Source organism: Notamacropus eugenii, chromosome 1, assembly GCF_028372415.1.
Source record: "Notamacropus eugenii isolate mMacEug1 chromosome 1, mMacEug1.pri_v2, whole genome shotgun sequence".
NCBI classification, from domain to species: Eukaryota; Metazoa; Chordata; class Mammalia; order Diprotodontia; family Macropodidae; genus Notamacropus; species Notamacropus eugenii.
Window position 1 is genome coordinate 177,117,248 of NC_092872.1, and position 7,960 is coordinate 177,125,207.

Here is a 7,960-nt window from a genome sequence, read left to right on the forward strand (position 1 = left end):
AACAAGGGGGCTTATGTAGATGTGGATTTTGATACACCAATTCCAACACCACCCAGGACTTTCTTAGGTCATTCCTCATATTCTTGACAAGGACAAAAGACCCCTTGTCATCAGAGACTGGAAGAGAGTGAAAGATGATGTGAAGGGGTTTTGAGATGAAGAGGGTCAGAGAAAACTCTTGTTGAATGGTATCAATTTTCTCAGGACATTAAGAAGCAACATCTTCCAACTGAGAGAGGATGGGGGGTAGAGGTGGTTTGGGGAGGCTTGAGGAAGCAAGGAAAAGTTTGAAAAGGCTTTTGTAGAAATGAGATATTAAATTAGGGAGGAATAAAAGGATCACCTTGCTGAATTAAGGGCCCAGAAAAAGTTAGCCAGGTAGTAGGGTTGAGTGGCTTCCTCCAGTTTAATTCAAGAGTGAGCAAGAGTGGAGGAAATTTGATGATGGGATTGATCCAGATCTAAGGGCTGGCAAGGGTAGCAAGAATAGACAACAGTGCTGAGTTGAATTGGCTTTCAGAGTAAAGATTGGAGAGGGAGAAAAGCAAAATGAAAATATGGGGAATGGCCTGAGAAAGTCCTGAGGGGTATTGGGATTGGAGGTTCTGATTCGGGCGAAGAATAGGTTTAAGGGGGGCGAGTCAAAGGAAGAGGAGGAATAATAGGAGGTTATGGGCAGACAAGAAATATCAGAGTTTTTAATTGAGAGAATGAAATAGCTATGAGTAATGGTGAAATCCAAGGTGTGCCTATACTTGAATGGAGTTGAGGTGCAATGAAATAACCATTCATGAGACTTAAGGAGATTTTGGAATTGGGAAGTTAGGGAACTTGAAGGAACATCAACATAGATTTTAAAGACCCCTGTTTATATGAAATATAGATCCACAAGCCAGGTGCTTACCTCTTTGCAAAGAGATTGAGAGTAACCTAGGGGTTGCTACACAATAGCCACCATGATATGGATATGGATTGGAAAATTCTCATACTGTTAATTTCATAGGAAAAGTTTGCTGAGTGATATACATACATATATATATATATATATATATATATACACATATATATACGTATATATATGTGTATATATATATATATATATACACATATATATACGTATATATATGTGTATATATATATATATATATATATATATATATATATATATATATATATATACATATATACAGGTTGGAATAGAGAGATAGATTTGAAGTTTTTTCACCAGATGCTGTAAAATAAACATAAATACCTAAGACCCCTTGTTTTCTATAACTAATCACACACACACATACACACAAACACACAAGATAGGTCAGTATCAGAGGCTTTAGAATGTCAGTTTAATTGCAACCCTTTCAAACAATAACTTTGTATTTTCACAAAGAAGATGTTCTGATGGATGCTTCTCTTTAAGTTAAAAATACATGTATATTTAAACAAACGTTATATATAAATATACATATATATTTACACAAATATACATATATAATTCCTACATATTGCATATATATTTGTATGATTCACATTTTTATGGAATGGCATCTTAGAGCTTGGGCACTACTTCCTGATGGAAAAAATACTTAGATTACGGAAACTTCCAAGACATATGAAGGATTCCTTTATGGAGAAGGGAGGGAGGGAGTCAGTGAGCTTTATTCTTTTATTTGTCTTCAGGTGCTTAATCTGAAATTCAACAATAGGAATTCAAGTAAGGATTCTGAAACTTAGAAGTAGAAGAAACTACTCAGGTAAGGGCCTATTTATCTGTTTCCTTGGAGATATTCCTTTTGACTGTACTCCTTGGGTTCCTGAAATAGGTCTTTCAGACAGTTTTAAATAATAATAATGCAAACAATGAAGAGGGTTTGAACTTCAAGATCACTGATTTGTTTATTCAGGTCCCTTTACAAGCATGATAGCTTTCTATGGCTATAAAATTTATAAAATCTTAAAGCTGATGGTAAAAGCAAAATCAAAGAAATCTATCATTTGGTTATTCAAAGGGACTGGGATGAAGCCCAGGCTTTAAGTTAGGAAGAAACATAAGGAATAGTTAAAGTCAGTATTTCACAGGAAGCAGGGAAAAATGTATTAAAAACAAAACATAATATTAATATAGAAGTTAAAGATAGAATTCTGGCATGGCTAATTGCATATCAAAAAGACTGTAAGGGTCAGGGAATGAGAAATCAACAAGGAAAGACAAAAGTCAACAAACATTTATATATATGTGTGTAAATCACCATCATCATTACTAAATGCTTACTGTGTGTCAGGCACTAGTCAAGCAGTGGGAATACACATACAAGCAAAAATAAAGACGGTTCCTTATCCTCAAAGAGCTTACTTGCTAATGGGGGAGGACAGACAATAAAGGGGAACATTCACTATCAGGAAGAGGTATAAGGAAAAGTTTCATGCAGAAGGTGGTACCGGAGCTGTGTCTTGAAGGAAGAACCAAATTTAAGTGATTGTACTAAACTATAAGAAGTCAGAATTATCTAGGAACTCTAGATTTCGAACCAGAGAAGCTCCTTTAGAGTTGTCCTGAGAATAAAGCGTACTGTCACCTGTGAATCTCCCTTCTCAGAACTAGTCTGTTGTGAGCCCTCTGAGGAATTTGATATGTACCTGACTTAATGTAATTATGCATTTATGGAAACTGTGAGAAAACCTCTATTGCACTGTTGAATCCTCGCCCTGTCTGGCTGGGAAACTGGATCCTCTGAAGAAAGCCTTGCTTCTGGACTCAGAAGCAGCCGACATCCAGATGAGACAGCTGTCCCAAGATTTCTGACGAGGGCTGAGTCTACTGTTCTGGTTTTCTTTCTCTCCCCCTTTTTTATGTGGCTAACCACCAAGGCCCTGATTCAAGTGTGTGTTGGCATTTTCACTCTCAGACATTCTTGGACTCCCCTTACCCCACCTTTTCAAACAATGGCTATACTTCCCCAGTAGGCCCCCTCAAGGAACTAACCCCCTGGGCAGTATCCTATGGCATATACACAATAAAGACCTCTCCTTTATTGGCGGTAAGGGTAGGGGTTCTTTCAGATCCCCCCCTTCTTCCGAAATGGGAGAAATGTCAAAGTATTTTGGAGATATGGTTTCCCAAAGCTGAGCTTGGCATAATAATAATCCTTTGCACTCTGGATAATCTCAGCCTCTGGCAAAGTGTATCGCACCAGGTGTTCACTCTCCCTATTTCGCAGGGATCTGAGAGTCAACATTCATCATGTCTCTGACACGCTCACAATCCCTGTTCCTTGTACAACACTCCTATTTCTATCACAGAACTCTGGTTCTGTACCTCACAGAGTAATCATGACCCCCAACACCTGGGACAATACTGTTGCCGCAGGACCCATGGGAACAATAACTCAAGACCTAAAAATGATTACATCATAGTCCAGCCCAGTATGTATATAAGCACTGCTTACCCCAACATGTTAAGCCCCCCAACTCAAGAGGATTTCCACTTGCAAGTGTTTTGAAACTAATTAAACCTCTGCCTGATTGCTGACACCTGCCTCTGGCCTGCTTTGTTTCAGCTCCAGCCATTCTCAGGTTAGAGATCAGTCCAGTCTGGACTGAATTCAAAACTCCACTGACAAGTGCTTGTCTCATTCTTTCTTTCTATCCCAACTCTTGTCTTTATATTTAAGAACTTAGTGCAAAGAGACTGGGTTTAGACTTGGAAGAAAGGGGTTCAAATCCTGCCTCTGACATTTATTACCTGTATAACCCTGGCTAAGACATTTAATTTGTCTGGCTCTCAATTTCTTCATCTCTAAAACAAGGAGGTTGGGCTCAATGCTTTTGAAGGTCCTCCCAAGTCTAGAGCTATGGTCCTGTGATCTACTGTTGGCATTGCCTCAAATATCCTTGCTTTCCAGTTTACTAACCTCAGCTCTCATGTCCTTTACCATCACCCTCATCTGAGCTACATATAGGAGGCCATATCAACCCTTTCTTTTCTTTCTTTCTTTCTTTTTTGCTGTCTTCCTCTATTAAATTTTATTTATCTAGGATTTTATTTTCTCCCAGTTATGTGTGAAAACAATTTTTAACATTTGTTTTCAAAACTTTGATCTCCAAATTCTCTCCCTTCCTCCATTCCAGTTGTTTTTCCAATGAGATGTTTCACATTGTCTTCTATTTTTTCAAACTTTTGGTTTTGTTTTTTAACTGCTTGGTTTATCTCATAGTCATTCATTTCCCTGAACTCAATTCTCTCTTTCAACGAACTATTTTGTTCAGGGAGCTTTTGAACTTTCTTTTCCACTTGGCTAATTCTGCTTTTTAAAGCCTCCTTCTCCTCATTGGCTTTTTGGACCTCTTTTTCAGTTGAGTTAGCCTCTTTTTAAAGGTATTATTTTCCTCAGCATTTTTTTGGTTCTCCTCTTCCATGGCCTGAGCTCAGTTTAAGTTCCCTTTGGAGGCACTGGAGGCAAGGGCCTTGACTTCCTGTGACAGTATGCCTTATTATTCCTCATCTGAAAGGATGGAAGGAGACACCTGTTCACCAAGAAAGTAACCTTCTATGGTCTTATTTTTTTCCCTTTTTTGGGCATTTTCCCAACCAGTTACTTGACTTCTGAATCCTTTGTCAAGAGGATGGTCCTTCCCAACCTATTTCTTGACTTTTAACTCTTTGTTAAAGTAGAGCTTTGTGTCCAGGGTGGAGGGTGCACTGTCCCAAACTTCAGGAGTTTTGTGCAGCTGTTTTCAGAGATACTAAGTTTTCAGTTTTTCCAAGGTGATATGATCTAAAAAGATGTGTTTACTACTCTCCTGGCCTGTGCTCTGATCTGTGACTGACCACAAGCACTCTTTTCTACCCTGCAACTGTGAAGATGGTCTCCATTTTACTGTGGCTGCAAGCTCTGGTGTGCTAGTGCTCCTCCTCACCCTGGGACTGTCACCTAGGACTACAACTGTATTCCAAGTATTGACAAAGCAACAGAGTCTTGCTCAGTGCTAGAAAGAAACCCCTATAATCTCTTTCTCACCAGTTGTTTGACCCCCTTACCATCTGTGGGTTGAGGGCTCCTGAAGCAAGTACTGCCACTGCTGATTTGGTAGCTCCCAAGGCCTACCCCTGGTGTGCTGGGGCTAGGATTGTGCTGGCATGGCCTGCACCAGACTATGCTCCACTCATACCCAGTTGCAATAGACCTTTCCTACTGACCTTCTAAGTTGTCTTTGGCATCTATGGACTGAGAAGTCTAGACACCATCACTGCTGCCACTGGTTCAGTCTCCCTGAGGCCTGCTCCTGGTTTGGGGAGCTCAGTCAATGCTGGACTGTCTTCCTCTCTCATCCTGGTGCAAAAGACCTTTCTTGCCAACTTTCCAAGTTGTTTTGGGCTAGAAAATTGTTTTACTCCATCTTTTTGTGGGTTCTTTAGCTCTAGAATTTGTTTAGTCATCATTACAAGATATTTGGAAGGGTTTGGGGGAGAGTTCAGGTGAGTTTCTGTCTTTACTCTGCCATCTTGGCTGTGCCCCAGATTGACCTTTTCCATTTGGGATTATGAACCATTTGACAGGGCCAAGGACTTGGGTGTTAAGAGCTTTCTTCTCTGGGTCTTTAGTAGCTGTGGCTGGTGAAGGAAGGGAGGTAGATGTAGAGCCTGAAGATGCATTTACCAGATTATACCTCCTCAAGGGCTGCTTCCTCACACAGTGGCTTTAGGGGGCTAGGCTGGAAGCAGGATTGGTAATCTGGGAGCACTGTTGTTGAGCACATCTGGGTCAACAGGAAGGTGACAGTGTCGCCTCCTGCTCTTTCTCCCTATGGACTCTTTGCTATTTCACTGAGCTGTCTTCTCTGCCCCAGTAGTGGCAGTTGGTCAAGATAGCTTGGACTTTGATAAATGGAAATATTGTTGCATATCTAGTAGCTAGTTGATGACCTTAGTTCAAATCCAGCCTCAGACACTTAATAGCTGTGTGACCCTGGGCAAGTCACTTAACTTCCACCTGCTGAGGTTTTCTCATATGTAAAATGGGAATAATAATAGTAGCTATGGTTGTTGTGAGAATAAAGTGAGATAATATTTGTAAAATGCTTTGCAAACCTTAAAGTGTTATATAAATGCTATATGAAATCATTATCATCACTAGGAAAAGGCAGTAGGGGAACGAGGAACAGGTTAAATCCTCTTGGCCCCATGCATTGAGGAGCATAGAAGAGGAGGGAAGAGATTTGCAAAGCTTGTTGAAGGAAATGATCTTTTTTCAGAGAAAATCCAGTTTTCAGGTAGAACTAAGGTTGAAAGAGCCTAGGGGAAAAATGTAAAGATAAAGGACTTCTTTGAGTGGCATGGGATGAGCAGAGGAGGATGAGAACTGGGGACAGATAGAACCAAGGCAGATGAGGATAAAAGTTTCAGGAGATGGAGAGCAGGGGAAGGGGATTTATAAAAGACAGATACTAGTTTTTAATAGCAGAGATTAAAGGAGCAAGAGAATGCCATTTGCTGGCCTTGGGACAGTACCAAGTAGATACAAGTCAGTAGAATAAATCAGACCCAACTTTCTGATTATATTCCAAAGACTGAGAAATTTCTCATCATTTCTGTTCAAAAAGATTTCTAGAGACACAACATTCTGACAGTGATTGATAAGCAATTGGGATGGTGCTGCCCTGAGGAACAAAAGGATGGTGTCTTACCTCATCCCATCCAGTTCAACAAAGCATACAAGAAGTCCATCATCAGTTCTGACTTGTAGCACCCCCATGGAGCAACATTTAACGGGGCACACCATTTCCAAGCTGTAGCAGGATGCTAATTCATCTAGGAATGAAAGGTGGGAAGGGTAGAGTGGAGGAGAGAGATGCCAAGAAAAGCAGCTGTATTTATTAGAGGTCTGGAATCTCAAGTCTAGATGAAGGGAGGTGGTGAGAAGCAAAAATCCTCCTCCAGAAAATGTGAGAAAAAATAGATGCAATCTGGCATTTTCTTGTCAGGGAAATCAGCCACCTGCCCTCTCTTCTCCCTCTTGCCTCCTTTTCTTTTTTTTAAAATGTATTTTCCTTTAAATCAGATATCAGTTGAAACCTATACCACTCCCTGACATTTGAATTGGCTATCTTTAAAGCTGTACAAGATTCTGTAATAGGCAAATGATATTATTTTTGGTAGCATCAATTTCTTTCCCTTAAATCTGCTTTATAAAGGTTAATAGTAATCATAATAGAGATCGAAGGAATAAGGGAATAAGTATTTATTTAATGTTTGTTGTAATGTGCCAGGTACCACATGTACTAAGAGCTTTTTATAAAAATTATCTCATTTATCCTTATAATGACCTTGTAAGGTAGGTGAAATTAACTCTGGTAAATTAGATCATAAGAGAAATCTTTATATAATGAAAATATTTCCAAATCACAAACGTAGACACCATAGTTGAAGTTGCCAAGCCTTTCTGAAATCCTTCACAACCAATAAAAAAATCCCCTCATCAATATCTGATTGAAACAAGTTATAGAATGTCCATGCCTACTCCACTCTCTCCAAGGTACTTCCCTTCCATCAGATCATGATTTTCCCAGAAGCTGCTCCCTACTGTTCTCCAGATGGAGACACATGTCATTTTCCAGTCATGCCTCTCTGTCAGCATCCCTTATCTCATTTCTCTTGAAAAACTCTTCATTGGCAAAATGGTATAACCCACTCATGCCCACCAAATCATTCTCTGTTGACCTTTGGGTGACCCACAACTTGAAATTCTATGGAGAAAGTGGTATTTTGTGATTTGAAGATATATACGGTGTCAATAGAATAATACTATATCTTTTCTTAAATCAACTTTTGTTTCAAGGAGAACCTTGAGATCATTCAAAACGTAACACTTCCCCAAAGGTAATCTGGCCCCTTCTCTTCCTCCCTCTCAATTCTGGACCCAACTCACTGTCCAACCAGTGTCTGTCCGAAAAAAGTGTACTGATA